Below are 23,036 nucleotides of genomic sequence, written 5' to 3' on the forward strand. Positions count from 1 at the left end.
TATTACAGAAGTTAATTAAGAACGTCTGGGAATTACACGCCTACTTCTAGACTTGAGACGTGATATAGAGAGCGAAGGCTCATTTGCATTATGTTGAATTCAAGAACGTCTCCAAAAACGCGGCTTCGTCATTATTCATACCTTCACCCCGGAATAAATTATACATCCTACATAACATATTTTCCACGGTATGGTAAACCCCCACCTACCGAGAACCAAAAAAAAATGCATGACTAGTAAAATGTACGAGAGAAAAAAGAAGCGCAAAAATTGATGTCACTTTAGCTCGTAGCTAAGAAACTCAAAAAAAAAAGATGCACGAAAAATGGTGGACGATGCGAGAATTTCGTAAAAACAGCAGAAAACAGGCAGAAAATAGTTTTCCTCGCAGAAAGGCCACCATTGTCGTGAACTCTTCTTTTTCATTTTTTGAAGCGAAAAAACTTAACGGGGGAGGGTGGGGGGCGAAATCATCGCAATTTCGCAAATAGCTTTCGCTCATTTTCGGAAAGACTCGATATACGTGTTTGGATTACCTAAATACGTCTGAAAATCTTTTCATTTCCTATACATTCGAACTTCGCACGAAACGTAGAAACGAGCCAAATAAAATGAGTGATTATGCAAATTCGCATCGAAGCGGGTTTGAGATTTAACTTATATATTAATCCCGGTAATATTCTTAAGCGCGTGATTATATTCTTGATTCTCTAGTAAAGGCGATTTCCAAATAGTATGTAGGTTTTATCTTTTTATCGAAAATGGGATTGTAATCATTTTCATAAGTAATAATCAACTAGGCTAATACCCAAGGCACCACCTTAGGCCCAAGTCTTCAAGCGACTTTTAAAGCCGTTAATTCAGGTGGCCGGGTTACAATGCGTAGGAGGGTGGTGACAAATCTGGGGGCAAAAAACATTTGTGAACCGTTACCTTTATTTCGAATTAGTAAAATTAAGCTTTATAGATCTCCTAGGTTTAAATTACGATGGTATATCGGGATTTATCAAGGTTGGCTGATTTAAATCAAATTGATTTAAAATCAATATTTAAATCAAGTGATTTTTTTAAAACAAATCTTTGATTTAAATCACACAATCTATTTCAATGGGGGAACCAAAATTGGCTAAAAAAAGGTTCTTAAAAAAATTGAAATGCAAACTAAAATATTAAATAGTAATTAAATTTAATTAAGATTTCATATAATTGAAGATTAGTCAACTGATAAAAATAAAATATCCTCTTAATAATACAATGCAAGAGCCGTATAAAATTGTATAAAAATCAATAAATTCCATAAAATAAAATAAATTCCGATTTGAATAAAAAAAATCGATTGATTTAATTTTTATTAAAAAAATCAAAAACCTTCCAACCCTGGAATCTATTTAACGAGTTTTGAAGTATTTTGAAAAACTACGTGTTCATTCCATTATTTGAAGAATTTTATTTTCATTGGATAAACCTTTCTGATTGGGTAAATTATATTTACTAGAGGGCGTTTAAAACGATGAAACTATTAATTAAAAATAATACGTATAGTAGGATAATTGTAATAACGTCGTGAATAAGCCGAAACTTAAATTGATAATATACTAATATTGTATTATCCGCATGATTGAACACTATGCAAATGTATATACCATAAATTCATTAATTTAAAAATGAGGAAATTATCGTCAAATATCGAAAATCGGGGTGGGGAGTGCGATCAATTTGGCAATTTCTCTTTCGGAAAGTACGCAACGTAGATAAGCGTATCTAGAAACTCTCAGAAGACGCCGATATTGGAGCGTTTTTAGCCCTACGAACTTTGGAAATACGGTGAGATCGCATCTCGCAACCTGCCTTCCAGGAGATTTGACTCGATTTGACAATGACGTCTTACGGTCGACGAAACTCTGGGCATAGAACGTAACGCGAGACGATATAACCTCTCGAAGTCACGAGGAACTCTCGTCACATTCATTCAGGGAAAGTTCATTGTAAACAGCTATTGAGCAATTTAGAGGCTTTCGTAATTACGAGAGAAGGCGAACTCCGGTCATTCGCACTCGGAGAGCTCTCATTCATTTATTCGCGAAGAGCAAAATATTAAGAAAGTCGAGGCTCAGTGCTACCCGGGAGTGCGGGGGGACACGGAGGGAAGTCAATCCGGAATAAAAAGAGATGCCCGCGGGAGGGGGGGGGGGCGCGGAGATGGAATCTAGTAGAAAAATTGCTAGTACTCCGTGGCGGGCTATCTATACATTGGCTCGGATGAAAGAGAGGCCTCCCATCGCAACCTGCTCTCCTGGAAAACCAGTAGAATTTTTATATCGTGATGCAACGTGGCTTTCCGGGTGGAGGGACGCGATTCGTTTCTTCCCTGCTTCACTCTCTCTCTGGCTGGCTGCGACGGTGGGGATCCGAGCGGGCCAAGTAGGACTGTAGGTCAGCCATCGCGAGAAAAAAACCACGAGGATAAAAAGCTAGCAGGAGCTTTGGAAGTGGAAGTGAAAGTGGGGGAAAGCAGCTTCTGCACTTGACTGGCATTCAGCCGGTGAGACGAGCGCTGTAGGCCATGTTCGAACGGCGTCGAACCGAGGGACTCTATCAGTTGGCGTATTTTTCGGCTAATACCCGGTTTTTCACTCGCCGCCGCCGCAGATTTTGTAGCAAATTGTGGTTTATAGTTTTTGGCTGGCGGCTCTACGCGTTTCTCATAAAAGAGGGAATGGATTGAACGCGTTATCGATCTTTTTTCAATTTTCAGTCGCGGCGCTTTCAAATAATTTTTCTCCTCGAAGGGGCTACGTCTGACCCCGTCTCGAAATTGAAAATTAGTCCGTTCACGATCCGCGCCATTTGAATAAACCATTTTTCAAAGTAGCGAAACGGCTCCCGTCACTAATTCTGAAAAGTGACGATGACGAAATTGACGGCTTATTCTTTTAAGAAATATTTCGACATTAACCGAGCGGCGTTATGACATTGTTTTCATTCGTTATCGGAAATAAAATTAAGCAATACGCTATATTAATTAATAATTTAAGACGGGAAATATCAAATCAAATCAAATTCAAATTCAAAAAAAGTTTATTAAAAAGGACGTTAAATTTATACATTACTTCCCCAAATTCTGTTATTAATACATGGTTTGTAAAAAATTTCCAGGTTTTAGCTGACCAATTTGTAAAATTTTGCCTGACCATTTTTGTAGAGAAAGGAAATAATTTGGATTTAATATTGCAAAACATTAAATGTGTATGATTAATACATCGTTCAAAAATTTATTTGCCCTTTTTTTTGGGGTAATTTTTAAATTCCCAGGCGTTTTGGGGCCATTTTCAAATTCCCTGACTTTTTCAGGGTTCATACAATATTTCAAAAACCATTTTCCCTGATATGTCCAGGTTTTCCAGAGTAGTTTTGAATATTTTCCAGGTGTACTTTTTAAAACAATAGGGGTCTCTAAAATGTTAAAAGCATTACCGTTACACTTTTTAATATAATATAGTCAAGATTGAACGTATGAATTCAATACTAAGTAATAATTTCAGTAATACTAAAACAAATTGCACATAATTTGGAGTTCTCATTATTATTTTCCCTGATTTTTCAGGAAAATTTTCATTTTCCCTGATATTTCCCGGACTTTTTTGCTTTAAATAAATTTCACTGTTATTTCCAGGTTTTCATTGATTTCCATGTTTGTATGAACCCTGTAATTTTGGTTCCATTTTCAAATTCCGACTTTTCCAAGTCGTGTAGGAACCCTGTAATTTAGAAAGACGCGTTTAGATAAAATCTCGCTATAAAAGTTTGGAATTAATAGATAAACTAGATATAATGAAAGCTATCCGGATAAATTCGTAACGAATGGGAAATTTAATCCAACTTGACAAGCTTGGATCAAGTCAGCGAATGACTCACCGCGCAGCTTATTTTCAAAAGCAATATAAAGTGTTCGCCAACAATAGGCGACACCGTAACCCATAGCCCCCTTCGGCTCTATCAATATTAATCTATATAAGTCCCTGTGAAAAAATGGCCGTCGATTTTGGCCGTAGAATCCGCGTCGGTTGATTAAAATCTCCATTGGCATCCGAATCTCCCCCTCGAGTGCTTTTGACTCTCGAGTGTTTAAAACCCCTCTCGAACGAAAAAAGGAGCGCTTGCCATTCGCGTTAGAGGGCAAATTTGGCCCCCCTCCCCCGGGTACGATCCTATAGGAACTCGAATTTCAATAGGGCCCTTTATATAATCAAAATTTATGGGATGTTAGAGAGCAATTATTAAATGGAAGATTCTCTCGATCTGATGTATATCCGCTCGTCGACGATAGGTGGGAGGCGATTGCTTTTAATTTGGAAAAATCTTAGAAGATTGATCGGGTGTCTTCGGCTTTCATTGTTTAAGATGGAATTTCATCATAATGGCGCGGCCATCTCCAGTGTCATCTGATTTTGAGGCTAGCCGACTTTGGGTGACGTTCGCCATCACGAAGAATGAGTGGATATTTATCCGGGATTAAATTAATTAGAGAAGCCGCGCGCGCCTCGAGAATTCTTCCGTGTCGAAATATCCCAGCACCGTCTTATCCGGCCGAATCTCTCAAATTCAATTATCAAGTCTATTGTTGGATCGTGGCACTCTTTACACTCAAAAATTAACCTATTCTAAAACAATTTCATACCATTAAATCTACGAGTGAAGCAAGCGTAAAAATACGCTTGCTTGACCCATATAATTCAGTGATATTTATATTACAAATAAATTACCAATAATATAATATAATTCCGTCCAATTGCATTTCAGTATGTTTATGAAAATGCATTATGGGTTAAAAACCCAGGTCGAAATCTAGGGTTGGTTGATAATTATCCGACGAAAAAATCATGATAATAATCAAATTAAAAACTTAAAATTAAATTAAGTTGCCGACACATGTTGAGATGAATTTTGGAGTACGAGTTTAATTTCAAAGCAATACTTACAGGTTGTAAGCGGTACAGCAGAATTTATATTTACAACTATCCAAATTGAATATTATCAAATTTTAAGTTGTTTGCTGCGTAATTAGTCTCATTTCAGAGTGAGGGATAAGAGTTCAAAGTGTCATTTTAATTTATAGGGAGAAACAAAAGTAACTTTTTAGTTCCACGAAGAAATTTGACGACTCACATCAGACAATTTCGTACATAAATGCGGTTAAAAAGGCGTGGATTTGTTATGTTTGAAAAAATCGGATAATTATCGTATAAATCGGATTTTTTGATTTTTTCCGAAAAAATACGATTTTTTGCCAAACCTGTCGAAATCAAGGGAGAAAGGCACGACGACCGCTTTGTTTTAGAAATACTACACTTTGCTCTTAGTCAAAAAACCGTACTTACGCATTTAAAACCCAGCTTTGGGTATTTAGTTTTCCAAATTTGAGGTCAATAATTGTTCGTTTTCGATCGCATTTAACACAATGCTTAACGTATTTTCGAATGTTTTTTATCTTAATAGATAACAATAATAAATATCTTAAACCATAAGGCCTTAACTACAATTTATAGCCATCATTCTATGGGTAGATGTTTACATTTCTACAAAGAATTAGGGCAGGGTTGCCACAAAATTTTAGGTTCAAATTCCCTGTTTTCCCCAATGAGGTAGAATAAATGGAAATCCAAATCCGACTTCCAGGACCTACCGTTTCGCTGGACAGTATTTGTTGAGTTGGAGAGTTAGGCCTAGTAAATGAACTTAATCAAATCGTGTTGGCACTTGGCACCATCTATCGTGTTATTGGAAAACTAAACCTTAATATATTTTGCAAAAGTGTCTGCTTATAGAAACAGATGGCGCCAATATGATTGGATAAAGTTGAAACTTAAGACATTCTCCTACTCAAATAAAACGTGTCCCGCGAATACCAGATTTGTTTGGATCTCTATTTGTTCTACCTCATTTTAAGAGAATTTCCCAGACTTTTTAGGGACAAATATTTAACTTTTATCAGAATTTAATACATTTAAATGGACTTATATTTCAGTAAAATAAATAAATATATGATAATCATAGAATGTGTCAAAGATCTAGAATAAAATTATCTTCAAAAAGTGTCAAGATAAAATTTAATTCCTTGAATTTTTACAAATTCTTAAAATTCCCAGACTTTTTAGGCTCATTTTTAAATTGCCTTACTTTCCCAGACGTGTGGCAACCCTGTGGGTTATATTAAAACGCTTTATAAATGAAGCTTACTTTGCCCAAAAAAAATGTATATTATTGAATTGGAACGTAAAATTGACTACGATAAATACGCATTTCATTTTTGAAAAGTAATAATTATGAAATTTTAAATTTAAACTCGATTTGCCTTGAATTTATCAGCATCAACCTTAGCGGACATAAATTAACGAATATAAAAACGTTCTCGTCTGTTCTCGCAAGCCACTACATTTAGACGAAGTTATAAAAGCAACTTTCTAACCCCATCGAAAAAGAAAACACCAATCGATAAGAGAATATTGCCAAAAAAAAGCACAACCCCCATAAAGTTGAATATCGCGGAGGGAATCGGGTTGTTCGGGCTGACTTATAAAGCCTTCAATCTCAATGTATTCGAGAACTTCTGGGTTGGCGCGAGCCACGCCAGTAGACGAGCACGCGTGCCATAAAAATATCAAGCCACGAAGAGAGAGAGGGACAGGGACAGGGACAGAGGATGGGATGCTCTCCGGATGCTACGGGGAGAGAGATGATAAAATCTTTTGACGGAAATTCCGTGTTTCCCTGGATGCAGTTGTCATGACAACCAATAACCAGGAGAGAGAGGTAGCATTCTCGGCCGGCAGCGCGGGGGAAAAAAGCGAGACTCGGGAATGTATTTACCAAGTCAAACGACTATTCGCTGAGAAGGGCCATAAGCCTGTTTATCGACGATACTAGCGCCCTCTACGGCTGCTGTTGTTCACATTCCGACCTTTTTATACTGCGGAATTTGACGGATAAATAAAGTACAAGACTAAAAATAATTACCCCCCCCCCCGACGCTTATAATAGATAATACTATGTCAAAAAGAATTAAACTTCAAATTGGCGATCGATAGATGGGTATTAATTAAATGGTCCAATAGGCGAAACTATAAATTACATTTGGTCCAGGGCCCCCACTCAAACCTTAATTTTTTTATGGGAAAAATAGGATTATTTTTCTAAAAATATAGGACTTTATAGGACTATTTTTTACAAAATTATAGGATTTTATAGGACTATATATGTTATTACATTTACTAACTTTGTGCATTTAAAAACAAAATCTATATTTAGATAAATAAATCTTTGATTTTCACTTAAAAAAAAACTATTTAACCATTTTATCACAAAAATATACTAGTAGCTAACCATGTTAATAATAACAAAAGTATAGACTAGAATGATTTGGTATAGGAATTTATCCTATAGCTAAATCTAGCAATTTAACAGAGTGGCTGGATTTGAAATGGGCAAAATATCAAAATTATAGGATTTTATAGGACTTCGGGGGGATTTTGCTAAAAATATAGGATGTTTTAGGACATTTTTGAAAATATAGAATTTTGTAGGAATTATAGGACCTCTGGGGGCCCTGTTGGTCTTAACCAACTTGTTAAAATGGGAAACAAAATCACGTGACTACCATATCACAGCCAACTTCGAATCGGTAAATCGTGTTCATAGTAGGCCCCGCGAAGATAAAGAAAAAATGTATTCCTTCCAGATACTGCAGGCAGCTAATTAACTTCCGAAAGATGTTTTAAATAATAATAATAATTAAATTATTTAGATGAATCGATCAAAATTCAAACCGACATTAGCAAAAGAAAATGAAAAATAATTCGTATTTCTTAAGATAGATAGATGGCTCTGCAGTACTCTACAAAGTCACGTGACTATCATTTTTTCAGCCCCCTGGACTTTATATTTTCGCCTATTTGGATAAAGCGAATATCGAATGAATGGCGAAATTGGGTGCAACGATTTGACCTTAAAGGCCAACTACATATTTATTCGGTTTACTCCGTTTCTCACTGGTAGTCGGCTGCTTGCATAGCACATGTGTCTCGCAGCGAGCCAGCTTCCAGTGAAAGACAGAGTAAACCGAATAACTATGTAGCCGGCCTTTAACGGTAACGAGGATATATCGCCTGTACTAGATAGCTTCTACGCGTTTAGCGGACAGGTGTGTGTAACTGTGCGACGGTTGTTTTGAAACGAAACTAGGTTGAGAGCAACGGCCACGCAACCTTAAGACTGACAAAACACGATCATGTCAGTCTGACTAATCTGCCGGTTTCGTCATTCGTCGCTTTTTCGTAACACGAGTCATATCAGGTGATCCTAATTTGTTCACTTTGCTCACTCTTATAGAAATAAACAAGTGCGTCGAGAGGGGCAAAAGAATTTCAGTGAGCAAAATTCAATTTTTCTCACTAGATAATAATTTTGCTCACTTCCTACGCGAGGTAGCTTTCCCTCATAGCCCAGTGAGTAAAATCCAATTTTCCATTGAAATGAGATTTCAAATTTATTATCTAGTGAGAAAAATTCGATTTTGTTCAGTGGTGAAATTCCATTTCCCCTCTCGACGCACTTGTTTATTATTTTACTAGTGAGAAAAATTGAATTTTGCTCACTGAAATTCGTTTGCCCCTTTCGACGCACTTGTTTATTTCTATAGGAGTGAGCCAAGTGAGAAAAGTGAGAAAGTGAGCAAATTAGGATCACCCGTAATATCAAGTTCCAATTATACGTATAATATTGTTCCATACAGTTTAAAAGTAAAAAAAGACACTTAAATTTACACGTTTTAATTGATTTTAAATAAAACATGTATATTTTTTGACTTTTAATCTATCCTCGACACATGGGACTACAAACCAAAAATATAAATTGTTCCATACGTTTGTCACTTTGGGGAATATTTTACGGAGAGCTAGTAACGAAGTAACGTCATCACAAGAAGAAAATACCCCCCTAACGAGGCGCTGTCAAGCGGGCGCAAAACCCGTAATGCCGTCTGTCATGTGAAGAATAGGAAGTGTCACACTTATGTAATAATATTATCCACTTATGGTAATACGCTTATTTTACACTTTAATCGTACAACGTAACGCTATTTTTAATAGCACTATATTTTAGTAGAAATCGGGTACTACAGAATAGAGAATTTTAGTGATGGACTGCAGCGCTTCGCTGACAGTTCAACAATCTAACTTCGCGATGTTGTCAAAACATTATGACGTTTTAGAATATTTATAGCAAATCTCCGTAGAAGTATTACTCCTACATATGGCACGGAAACTGAACGCGCGATCGATATTTTCTTTCAACACGCATCTATAGATAAATAGCATATATATAAAACATCAACGTTCCAGTCGTTAAAAATAAATTTAATAAATTGATAAAATTCAAGAAATGGCTGACAAAAAACACATTGTGTCAAACTATTATTTAGTTTTCGCTACAATACTGTCCCTTCGTCCAAATCGTACTCTTATTTTTTATGTTCTATATAAAGTTATCCGCTTCCCATTGTTAAAATAAATCAGTGAACCTTCAAAGAAGAGAGAAGTCAAATAAGAAATTCCCCTCGCGACCGTCGACATTCCTCGTCCGCGAACTTCGCAGACGGACCGTAGACGGATTGTGGATTTTAGACCAACTTTAACCATTTTCTCCCCTCCCTTCTCGCTCTTATTCCGTGATATAGCAGGGTGACAAGCTGCCAAAGGACTTTCGCAGTTTAAATTTTTTTTTATTAGAAGAACTTCAAACTCAGAGTCCCCGACTCCGACATTTCCTCGAGTAACCCCAGTTATTTCTCCATCCCTCCCAACAACTTCTTCCATCTTGAAATCTGCAGGATCCTTAGAGGCAAGACGGGGGGGGGGGCGGGGGTGCGCTGAGGATCTGATAGAATCGAGGGGGTTCAAACTAAGAAATGAAGAAGAAGGAAGGGACGAAAGAATATTGGATTTGCGCTGAGTGAGCGAGGGAGTCAAAACCCTTTTCAAAGAAATCAAAGAATTGCTCCGGAATATTATTGCTATTAAAATGTGTCTAGCCTAACTCAACTATACAGCGCCGCGTCGATTTTAGCGGAATACTCTCCAACTATAATAAAAGAAAGGAAATTCCCGGAGTGCCACTCAAATTAGTGTGTAACCGAATTTCGATTATTATTTTATTATTTCTCCACGAAATATAGATAATAGGAATTTATAGTGTGGTAAAGAATACTAAGTTCGGTCACAGTTACACGAAAGGGGACTTCTTGTTGAAAATTCTCTCTTGATTTATTTTTTTTTTTCTTTTTTTTGGGGGGGGGGGGGGGGAGGGTAAGAAGTAATAAACTTCCTTCCGCTCGACTTAATTTGAAATTCTTCCAAACGTTGAGAAATTCGAGAAAAGCGGATATTTTTCGCAAAAGATAAATTTAAACAAAACGGAAGCGTGACTAAAATTATATGGATTCTTCTTTCTCTGTGTCTATCTGTACCTCTCTTTTCGGTTTAATTATGATTTAACTATGGTACTGATAACTTTAAAGTTTATGAAAACGAGTTATTTGATCATAAGTGAACATTTTTTAAAGCGGCTTTTGTAATAATTATCAATAATTTATTAAAATATTTATGAGGTATATTTAAAGCGTTAGATCAATAATTTATAACGGATTTGGGCCAATCATATTCTGGGATTTTTCCAGAGCTCACGGGGGGGGGATAATAAAATTTAATCCCCCTTCGTATAGCAAGAAATGACTTATTTTTCTATTGTTGTGATAAATGCAAAGATTAAATTAAAGGGAATGTTTCTATCTCGAATAATTATTTTATAGAATACCATTTCCTAAACCAATTAAAATATAATTTGATATAACGCACGTAAGAATAAAAATTCTGGATTGTATAAAATACATTTGGTTGGAATCTAGCTATTGCGGAGATTAATCTCGCGTAATAAAACGCTTAGATTCGGACTCTAAGAATGAAATTGTATGTAGTATCACTACGAGTTAGGATTTTATTGAGTGTAGAGGCCTGATACTCAACACAGTAGAAGTTAGTGATTTTAGTGACTAAAAATTAAAAAACAAGTGACTGAAAATCTACCAAAAATGGTAAAAACAATTATATTTTATTGTTTTTTTTTGACTAGTTACACAACCAAAATAGGAACTAGCTATACGCCTTACAAATTCGAAAAAAGTGATAAATAGTAACTAATTTTGGAAAAGGTGACTTTTAGTGAGAAAAATGACTCAGTGTCAGGCCGGAGTCTATTTCGTCGTTAAAGACTCATCTTGACGTAATTAAGGCTACTTAGGAAAAAAATGACACGTTGAAAACAAAATGTCGATAAATTTGGCACCGTTTACGCGGTCTCCCCACACGTTAAAAACGGTATAATTCAATAAAACAAAAAGCGGGTTTTCACATATAGTTAATAAACTATATGTGTAAAATAAAAGTCACGTGTTATCGAAATGCGCCAAATAAAGCGAGCCAAAAAATACCGAATCAGTCATGCCCGTAAATAGCTCCACCGAAAATTCGATATAATCTTTCCGGCTTTTTTGACATATTTTCCATTACCCCGTCCAAAATATGGCCTAAAAATATTTTTGATATTTTCCGACTGATTCATTTCCAACGCAAAAGCCGCGAGAAAAACCAGTTCCGCGATTTCTCGAAGCCGGTCTCGTCATTTCATCAACCTGTTCCTTTTTCCATCGCCCAGAGCCGCCTTGCTCAATCGACACTCGAATAGACGCGCTTTTATCGATGACTCATTTGTATATTGGCGAATCGAGCGCGCGCTGCTGCTGAAATACAGTCGTAAAATGTTTGCTGTATGAAAAACGATTAAAATATTATCGAGAATGTCGTTTCAATTAAAAACGTGGCGTGAGTCACACGGCGGTGAAGGATACGAGCGCCGGGGTACCTTTCACTCGTTGAATTTTGTTTACTCCGAAGAAAATTCTTAAAACAAATATTCCATACACGACACGTTATGAAAATAAACTGAGGGAAAAATTGTAAATAGAGATTTTTGCTGGCGTCGGCGATATTTCGTAAATACTGATAAAATTGGTTTGAATGAAATTATGCCATTCGATAAAAGAATCTTAGGAATATTACAGAGATAAATAATGAATGTCAACAAATCTTGCATCAGGTACCAATGGAATCATCTCGAATTAATTCAATTTACAAGAAAATACAGTAATTTAAGAACTTGTTACTATGTCGTTGCTCTATCTAAATTTAAAATGCCTTTTGGTTATAATAAAGTTTGTGTATTTAAATAAATGTTAATAGATTTATGTCAGGCTAACTAACATTCATATCATGCAACAATAGAATCCTATAAAATTGGCCGTAATTAAACTTAGGTAAATACGCATCCTAAACTTATTATAGGCCCTATTCATATATTTACGCGAGTTTTTAGTTAATTTTATATTTATTGATATTATTTTATGTACATAATAATCAAGAATTAATTTAGTACAATAAAATGTAACGGCAATAATAGGAACAATACATTTTAAATAATAAATATTATAAATTAAAATAATTATTTCTTTCAAGTCGAAAATATTTATAAAAAAATTATAAAAATGTTAATGTAAATTCTTTTCTAATAAATCGAGTCGCTACTAATTGTTTTTTACAATATTGCCCGAGAGCAGAAATAACTTGGACAGTGTGACTTACAATCTGTCACTTCTCACGTGGAGGGAAAAACACCCAATTAATTTTGATTTGATGCACGAGTCGTCCAATTACCTATAATTAAGCCCTCATCCATTACCAAACATCCGAGTTAATAGAACACTCGTGATGTAAATCAAGGATTATTTGAAGAAAAAGAAAAAGGGGCATGAAAAATTGAAAAGACAAAAAACCTGTTCCTCAACTTTCGAATATTATGAAGAAAGAAACAAGGCGGCCAAGACCAAATACACTTTTGAAATCAAAACATTGCTAAAATGTATTGCGACCTACTTTTTTAAGTTTATTTTAAACGTACTTGATCTTCATAATGTAGAATACCGTAGTTACTTCAGTACTAATAAAGGCAATATTGTAATCTTTGAAAAGGGGTATAATGGAATCAAATTATGACCCAGAAATTGATAATTAATAGGATACTTGTTCCACCCACTTCTGAATAAATAAATTGGTCTAAGCAATTAATAAACTGATTTTTAATCAGTTAAGTATTATTTCCAACATAGATCGCTCAAAAGCATATACCGATTTACGGTTATTAAAAGCGAGGAGAGATGCTCTTGAATTTAATATATTTTATTTGAGTAACTTAACAATCAGCTAGGCTAATACCCGAGTCATCTAGCGACTTCCCCAGTAAGTATACTACACTTGAAACGCCAGGAAACTACGGTACCTACTATCTTGTACGAACGAAAATCAAAAGCCAACCGCCCAAAAACGATCAGTTTATAACTTTCGGAAACGAAATTTTTCATTTCCTAGTAAAAATAAAAGACTACCTGGTGTCTCAATACCCTATATGGATAAACGTTATCATATATTCCTTTAAAAGGTAACTACGTCACTGGCGTGGGTGTTTGAATAGAGGGCCCGAGTAACCGGCTCGCCCCCGACCTGGCACCCCCCACCAAATAAGATATATAAATTTAATTGTTATTTTCCACTATTTCACGGGAACCAGTTTATAAAAGAGAGAGGCCCTGTACGGACAATTTCGTAAACAAGTACACGGCTTGTTAAAGCGTTAACTGGTCGTGCGGAATTTTTCTCCATTCTATCGGCGAGATAACTTATAAGTGACGTAACTCGCGTGGGAGTCTGCGCCGATAAAAAAATGTTTACTATTTCAACGAGGCACGGCGCAATCCTACACTTTGAAAAAGTTCTCAGTTCACTCCTTATCAACGCGAAAGGAACCGCTAAGCCGGTCAGATTATAGAACACGTCACTCCGAGATAATAACTTACATTCCTTCCAAGTTAAGGCTTAAATACGTTCCCCCATTCTTTCAATTAAAACTGTCTATAAATTTATACAACAGAGATCCCTTTTATAGCGTCTTTCACGATCAGAATATCATACTGGTGATGCGCCATAATATTCAAAATTGCCTCTTTTTAAATGAAAAATAGCCCTATCAAAAACACGTGGTAAGATTGACTAAGCTTCCCAAAATAAATTTATCTCGGATAACATAGCGGCGAGGGACCGGCCCTAACGAGGCTCCATTAAGTTGGCCCCCCCTCTCTACAATTTTAAAAACTTTCATTTGCGATCGAATGCGACCTCGATGCGACGTTATGCGAAACTAAAAAAAAAAGATGCGACATAATTGTTAAGTTGGAATAATTAAAACAAAAGGGGGGGCTAACTTAATGACAGCCCCCCCACTTTCAACTATCAACCCGGAAACACAACCAATAGAATGCGAACTCAATGCGACGTTATGCGACACCCTTACTTTCGAATGCGACATCTTAGTTAACGAGATAATCGCTATCGTAAGTGGGGGGGCTAACTTAACGCGAGCCCCCCCTATAACAGTTGAGGCCTCCAAACACCTTTATCCGATTGCGACCTCAATGCGACGTTATGCGACACATTTACTTTCGAATGCGACATCTTAGTTAACGAGATAATCGCTATCGTAAGTGGGGGGGGGGCTAACTTAACGCGAGCCCCCCTATAACAGTTGAGGCCTCCAAACACCTTTATTCGATTGCGACCTCAATGCGACGTTATGCGACACATTTACTTTCGAATGCGACATCTTAGTTAACGAGATAATCGCTATCGTAAGTGGGGGGGGGGGCTAACTTAACGCGAGCCCCCCCCCTATAACAGTTGAGGCCTCCAAACACCTTTATTCTAATGCAACTCTCGTTTTTAAGTAGATTTTTCAGTTTCAATTATAATACTTTTGATTTTTACCCATGATAACCCGTCGAAATTGTGTTTTCAGTATTTTGTACCTGATGATAAATTTCACTTTTTGGGTTACCTGTGAACTACTTTGTAGCCACAGCACCTATAAACTTATATTATGACAGTTGAAACTGAAATAACAAACACTGCTAAAACTGCACTAAGCTTAAAATATTTTAATATGTTTAATTATACCATAAGCAACATAATACTGTTGTTACTTTTGATTATACAGTGTAATATAAAATATGAACACACATCTCTTCCTTTCCTGAGCCGTTCTCCCGTTTTCCCTTTAAGTCATTGTAAATTTCCCACTTTTCATTTGGACGTAATGCTACACAAATATAATGACCAACTGACGACGGCTCGTTTTGTCCTCTAAAACCCATCACGCTGCGCCGTTTGTAACGTTGTGATGATATGTCCATTACCTTGGGAATATCTTCCAATTTTACTACGACACTAGTTTCACAATCTAGTGGCGTTGAAATGTCTATTGGTTCTATAAAAAGGAAATGTGGAGATACTTTCTTTGTGATGGACCTTACACAAAGCTCTAGAAACCCGCTACGGCAGCTAGTATTGCGGTAGCTATTTTGAAGCTCGGTTTACAGATGTTTTTCCCCATTGTCAACCCACTCGGTGGTGAACGTTTCGTTGCGGACTTCTCCCGGTTGTTTTATCTCTATTTCCTCCATACTCTTTGGTTACGTATTATATTTCATGTGTTATGTGTTAAAAAGCTGTTATGTAATTAAAATGTGCCAAGTTTTGCGTGAGAGTCCGATTGGTCGAATCTAAGAAACTTCTATATGAAACTTAAATCAGAAACTTCCTTGTTTTCTTTGATATAAAATTTTAAGAGTTCCCTAATTCTAGGTTTTATGTTTTGGTAAAAATTATCCGGGATATCAAATTCAAACACACTGTATAATGTTCAATTTATGTTTCACAAAATCAAGAATAAACCAAAGCTTTTTCTTTTTGAATAACCTCTCATTTATCTAATAATTGGATTTCAACCGCACCGCCAACTTTACCCTCAGTGGACTCGAAATTTTACCACATATGTGTGAAAATAACAAACAAAGAGCCTATTGGTTTTGGTTTTGCTTCACTTTTTGACCACGTGGGTCGTAAAAGTTCGAAGGTCTGCGAGTCATTACGGAAAAGAAAAGACCCGTAGACGCTTCTAGAGGAGCCTCGGAATAGTTTAATAGCATTAAAGTATTATTGAAATCTTGACGTTCTCGTAAATTACTTGCTTAATCTCTTTATGTCGGGTTTGGTCTTTGAATAGTTGGATAGTTTTTAAGGTCTTATTTTGAAAGTTTTCGGCTGTTAGACGTGTCTATCACTACGCTGGCTAAAAATTGAAAATGCCTTACAAACGTAAAGCTGAAGAAGAAATTAGTAAAGTTATTTCAGCTATTTCAAAATTTAAGTTGGAAATTTTTAAAGATGGAACTTTGGCTGCGAAAAAAGGTGCGGTTTGGAGTGCTATTAGTAAAGATCTAGATGGTTATATGACAGAAAATGCCTTGCACACATTTGTAGGGAAGAACTATTACAACATTAAGGACATTCTTCTTCAAAGTTTAAGTGAAAATAAGAGTGACAGCCAAAATGAAAATGAGAGTGAAACTGATAGCCAGGGTGAACAGTGTGGCAATCACAGTGAAAATGAAAGTGAAAGCCAGAATGAACGACACGATGACTTTGACAGATCTGAAAATTCAGAAACCACTGGTTCGGACACCGATAAGTTGAGTTTTAATATTAATATTACAGCTGATGATTACTCAAAAATGGTCTCAAAAGATGTTGCGTACAGGTTAAACGAAAAATCAAAGCTTAAAAGTACCAGAGCTTATCAAGTTTTTAAACCTGGAACTTGGACCCACATAATACACAAATATATTTTGGAAACAACTAAAATATCTTGTGTTTTGTCTTTTAAAAGGGCGCGACTTACAAAAAGTAAAAATCATGCCAAAATATTTGGAAAATGTCTGGAGTGTTCATCGTTCTTTACAGGCATTATTCATGATGAGCTAAATCCGAATGAGGAGGTCACAGTTGTTTGTCACATTAACGGAAATTTCAAAACTAAACATACAGGAAAATACAAGCGAAATCTTTCTGGAATTCAAAGACAAGAAGCCGTAGAGAAAATGATAGAAAAAAAACAAGCTCCAAGCTTAATACGTTGTATTCAAGCTCACGAAACGATGAGCCTAAATGACAACGAACCAGCAAACCTTCCTTCCGGTAATGTTTTGAGGGTTGCCAAGTGCCAATCACTAAAAGCAAAACGCCTGGACCAAGACCCATTTCAATCTATATGTAAGATGATGGGAATCGCTGCATTTAAAAATGTTATTAGAGATTTAGGATTCTTCAAATTCCGCGTTTTGTATTGGACCACTTCGCAGCTTCATGTGTACAGGTCGTATTGCGAGAATAATCCCAACCATTCACAACTCTCCATAGACGCTACAGGTTCACTTGTAAAACGTTTAGTAAGACCCTGGGGCAGTGGCGAGAAGAGCGGACACATTTTTCTGTACGAAGCAACTGTAAACGAACGTGAAATTAAACAGCAATATGCGGTTAGCCAAATGTTATCAGAGGTGCACGATGCTAACTCGATATATTTATGGTTGAGCTGTTGGATTAAAACGGGAGGTATAACACCAAAAGTAGTGGTGACCGATATGTCATTGGCCCTCTTGTACGCTGTGGCGAGAGCTTTCAGCAGTTGTTTATCTTTAGTGGAATATTTATCCAAATGTGCCAGGATTATTTTAGATAAGGAAGTTATTACTCTTCCTTCCTGTTTCTTGAGGTGCGATGTAGCACACACAATAAAATTAATTACAACGTGGCCGAGTTTAAAAAAGGAACGCAAAATAACCCGACAATTCTATTTTCACATTTTTGGACAATTAATCCAAACTGAAGATATTGTGGTAGTAGACCAAATATTAAAAGCCATAGCAACCGTTGCACTTAGCGATACCGAAGGGAATAGTATAAACACGGGTGAGCCGACGTTATGTGAGGAAAGAAAATTGTTTCTTAAGAAGCTAATCTCATCAGTACCCGAAGAAATTCAAGAACATTCTCCTACACTTGAAAGTCAACAAATATCTTCTGAAGATGAAGGAGAAGAAGAATCTAGTCACAGCGAAGGATCCCGTTTTCGAAGACACATGATTCAAATCGTTGAAAACTGTCGATTAGAAATTAATAACGCGGACCAACAAGGCGACCGAGGCAATCAGCAGTTCGTCCCGGAACTAATAGATGATTTAATGAAACTAGCGAAACTTTTACCCTTATGGACCGCGGTCATGAGACCTCATTTCCAGACCGGTGGAATTGTGGGAAGTAGTTCAGGGGTAGAAAGTAGCTTTAACCAGTTAAAAAACCGAATTTTTGCTGATGACAAACTACCCATGAGAGTCGATGACTTTCTCAACAAACATATACGCGTTCTCGATGGTAGCATGAAAATTATATCTGCTTCGAGGAGACATTCAACTAGCGAAGGTATATTTAAAAATATATTTTGTTAAGGAAAAATCCTAAATTTTTATTTACATTTAGAAATCATACCAGAACCTCAACCACAGGTTATTGAAAAGGCACAGTCAATAAAACGGACAACATGTCTTTTTTGTGATGTAAGTTAGAGATTTAACCCAAGTAAACTTTATATATTTAAATTTTGTTATGTTTGTTTTGAACAGAAATTTTTTCAAAATGGTGGTGTAGCCTATGATTCTTCGGGTGAAACTTATTATGCCTGTGAAGATTGCTCAGCTACCTATTCAACGATTCTAGAAACATCAGGTAACATATTGCATTACCTAAAAGAAGTTTTTAATTGTAATGAAAAAAACGAATCCTCACAGGAAAGACAACATTTCCATCGGCAGCGAATCTGGTAGAATCCTCAACGGAACAGGCAAAGGAGCCCCTCACAGATCAGGCAAAGGAGCCCCTCACTGAACGGACTATGGAACCACCTACCGCAAAGGTTTTTACGAGAGAAAGTGTTAGGGTTTTAAACCAAAATCCTTTGGAGGTCCCAACCTTAAGGAAAACCTGTCCTGCGTGTGCCAATGGAGATTTTCAAAGTGCGCTTCCCTGCGTTGTCTGCAAAGTATATTTAGGTTGATGGTCGTTTTACATTTTCGAACAGTTTACAAGCGCATTATTTCCATACAGATACCAATTCATCACATTGACGAGTGCTCGTTTCCATTTGAGAACGACGAAGAAGGCTATGGGCAGCGGCGTGTATGTTTCAGCTGTTATAATCAGTCGACGAATTTGGTTCCGAAAGAAAGCGACGCAATAGAAAATTGGAGAAATCAGGGCAAGGAACCACCATTAAAACGACCTCGACAGTCTTATTTATTTAAGATGCCAGAGCTATCCAGGATTGATTATTCGGCTAATACAAACACGATTCCTATAGGGCTTTTACGTAACAGTAATTGCGTAGATTTACAAGCTGTTAAAATTAAAAAAAACTACTACTCACTATCCAATACGTGTGCGTTCGATACCGCCGCTCAGTCATTATGTGTTGCGTATTGTGATTCAAATGTTATGAAAAATGTCATTGATGAAAGTCATCTCGAAATATACTCTTTTATAAAATCTCTAATGAAATCTGGTGTAAAACGGCATATATATAGGATTCGAGCCAGCATTGTTATACAATTGTATAAAAACGTTCCTTTAATTAATTCCTTAGTTTCAGTTGAATGCACGGATTCAATTTCAGAAACAATAAAGAAATTACGAATATCGGGCTGCTCAACAGAGACAGACACCTGCACCTCTTCGGATTGTTCAAAAGGAGCAAATGAGAAAGCGACTACTATAACAACAATAGATTGTCCCACAAAATCAATTACTATTCTCGAGCAATTAGTTATTGTGTATTTTCAAAATGAAGAAGTCGTCAATTGTCTAGGTTGTGGTGGTGTAAGGTCCATCACAAAGAAAGTCTCTCCACATTTCCTTTTTATAGAACCAATAGACATTTCAACGCGACTAGATTGTGAAACTAGTGTCGTAGTAAAATTGGAAGATATTCCCAAGGTAATGGACATATAATCACAACGTTACAAACTGCGCAGCGTGATGGGTTTTAGAGGACAAAACGAGCCGTCGTCAGTTGGTCATTATATTTGTGTAGCATTACGTCCAAATGAAAAGTGGGAAATTTACAATGACTTAAAGGGAAAACGGGAGAACGGCTCAGGAAAGGAAGAGATGTGTGTTCATATTTTATATTACACTGTATAATCAAAAGTAACAACAGTATTATGTTGCTTATGATATAATTAAACATATTAAAATATTTTAAGCTTAGTGCAGTTTTAGCAGTGTTTGTTATTTCAGTTTCAACTGTCATAATATAAGTTTATAGGTGCTGTGGCTACAAAGTAGTTCACAGGTAACCCAAAAAGTGAAATTTATCATCAGGTACAAAATACTGAAAACACAATTTCGACTGGTTATCATGGGTAAAAATCAAAAGTATTATAATTGAAACTGAAAAATCTACTTAAAAACGAGAGTTGCATTAAAAATTAAGAATGTCGCGTTGAGGTCGCATTAGAATAGGCGTGATTAGGGGGTGGGGGCTGACATTAAGATATCCCCCACAACTAATATCGATTATCTCAAACATTTAATTGTCGCATTCAAAATTAAGTATGTCGCATAACGTCGCATTGAGGTCGCAATCGAATAAAGGTGTTTGGAGGCCTCAACTGTTATAGGGGGGGCTCGCGTTAAGTTAGCCCCCCCACTTACGATAGCGATTATCTCGTTAACTAAGATGTCGCATTCGAAAGTAAATGTGTCGCATAACGTCGCATTGAGGTCGCAATCGAATAAAGGTGTTTGGAGGCCTCAACTGTTATAGGGGGGGGGCTCGCGTTAAGTTAGCCCCCCCACTTACGATAGCGATTATCTCGTTAACTAAGATGTCGCATTCGAAAGTAAATGTGTCGCATAACGTCGCATTGAGGTCGCAATCGAATAAAGGTGTTTGGAGGCCTCAACTGTTATAGGGGGGGCTCGCGTTAAGTTAGCCCCCCCACTTACGATAGCGATTATCTCGTTAACTAAGATGTCGCATTCGAAAGTAAATGTGTCGCATAACGTCGCATTGAGGTCGCAATCGAATAAAGGTGTTTGGAGGCCTCAACTGTTATAGGGGGGCTCGCGTTAAGTTAGCCCCCCCACTTACGATAGCGATTATCTCGTTAACTAAGATGTCGCATTCGAAAGTAAATGTGTCGCATAACGTCGCATTGAGGTCGCAATCGAATAAAGGTGTTTGGAGGCCTCAACTGTTATAGGGGGGGCTCGCGTTAAGTTAGCCCCCCCACTTACGATAGCGATTATCTCGTTAACTAAGATGTCGCATTCGAAAGTAAGGGTGTCGCATAACGTCGCATTGAGTTCGCATTCTATTGGTTGTGTTTCCGGGTTGATAGTTGAAAGTGGGGGGGCTGTCATTAAGTTAGCCCCCCCTTTTGTTTTAATTATTCCAACTTAATAATTATGTCGCATCTTTTTTTTTTAGTTTCGCATAACGTCGCATCGAGGTCGCATTCGATCGCAAATGAAAGTTTTTAAAATTGTAGAGAGGGGGGGCCAACTTAATGGAGCTCCCTAACGAAGCAAAGCCACGTTTTATTTCAAGAAAGCCCGTTCTAATTAATCGCGTTATTCGAGATAAAATAGAGGTTTGGAATCCATTCCAATTGTAATTATATTACAGGAATATATACGTGAAGAAATCTAACTTAGATAAGAAAGATTACAAGTTTTTCTTAAATATACCGTTCGAGAGACTCATTTCAAATTCTAATCTTTGCACCCTACACTCACACTTTTGAGATATACAATTTTCGAAAGGAAATTAATGTCTAAGAAATAAGAGCTGTAACATTTTGTAAGAATTTAATTTTAAATTTTCATTCTTTATTTCTTCAAATAAAAAAAATACATATTCGAACATTTTATAACCAAGTCTGAAGTTTAGTTAATCTAATATATTACGCCGATAATATTATCTGCCAGGCTGTCAAAAATCAAATCTACATAATCTTAAAAAAGGAAAAATTGTTTTATCTCCAGCGGCCCTACCCTGAAATTACGTATCCAAGAGCGACTCTGTAAATGCTGGAATAAAGTTCATTTTATCTTTACAACCCGGGTTTTAAATCTCTCGTCAAAACATTCGCGCAATTTTTATATTAAGAACTGATATTTACAGTCGCCTTGTAAATTACAAAAACACGCAATCTTCTCGGCGATATTACTTTTACTCGCAATAAAATTTCGTTACACTCGCGATAATTAAATATTTACAAGTCGCCGTTACGGTTTTAAATTAAATTATAGCCACGAGAAATTTAATCAAAAATTGTATATTAAGGAAAAATGAGATATCTTTATGTAAAATCCCCCGAGTGAAAATAAAAATAAAACCTTCTATAAAATCGTGTAGGAAGTGCAAAAAAAGTGGAGGGAAATGACAAGATGGGGCCGGCAAAAAATAGAAGAGAGAGAGACAGCGAAGCATTATGGACAGAAGAGAGAGAGTTTGTTTGGCGAGTTGCGGCGCACACCGCACGGGGGAGTACTAGTCTTGATGACGTTTTAACGACCACATTTTGGGCGCACTTTTACACGCCCCTGGCTCACGGTCGGAGTAAGAAGAAGGCCAAGCGCAGCCGAAATAAAATATTCCTCCTACTCCGAGATATATTTTGCACCCGCCAAAAAATGCTGCAACCCGTAACTTTTTACACTATACGTCTTATCGTGCGTGGAGAGACGAAACACATTTGAAAGAAGGGGTTTGTCGCCCGCCGACTAGATTATATATATATTCCAGATATTAAGGACAGTTTCCGGTGATTAGAGGCTCTCTATGTCTCTATTAAAGGAATAAGAAGGATCTCTCTTTTTATGGCAAAAGAGAAGAAAATTTCGTGGAGGAATTTGCATATCACTCGA

General features: G+C 36.7%; 1 protein-coding gene across 1 annotated transcript in view; it reads right to left on the bottom strand.

Annotated features, from left to right (window-relative positions):
* The window catches only part of LOC149947521 (Krueppel-like factor 7), a 166,861-nt gene that overhangs the window by 77,982 nt on the left and 65,843 nt on the right, over positions 1-23,036 (bottom strand). The gene's annotated exons all lie outside the window — the stretch shown is intronic.

This window comes from Leiobunum rupestre, chromosome 4 (assembly GCF_980474605.1).
Source record: "Leiobunum rupestre chromosome 4, qqLeiRupe1.1.hap1, whole genome shotgun sequence".
Lineage (NCBI taxonomy): Eukaryota > Metazoa > Arthropoda > Arachnida > Opiliones > Sclerosomatidae > Leiobunum > Leiobunum rupestre.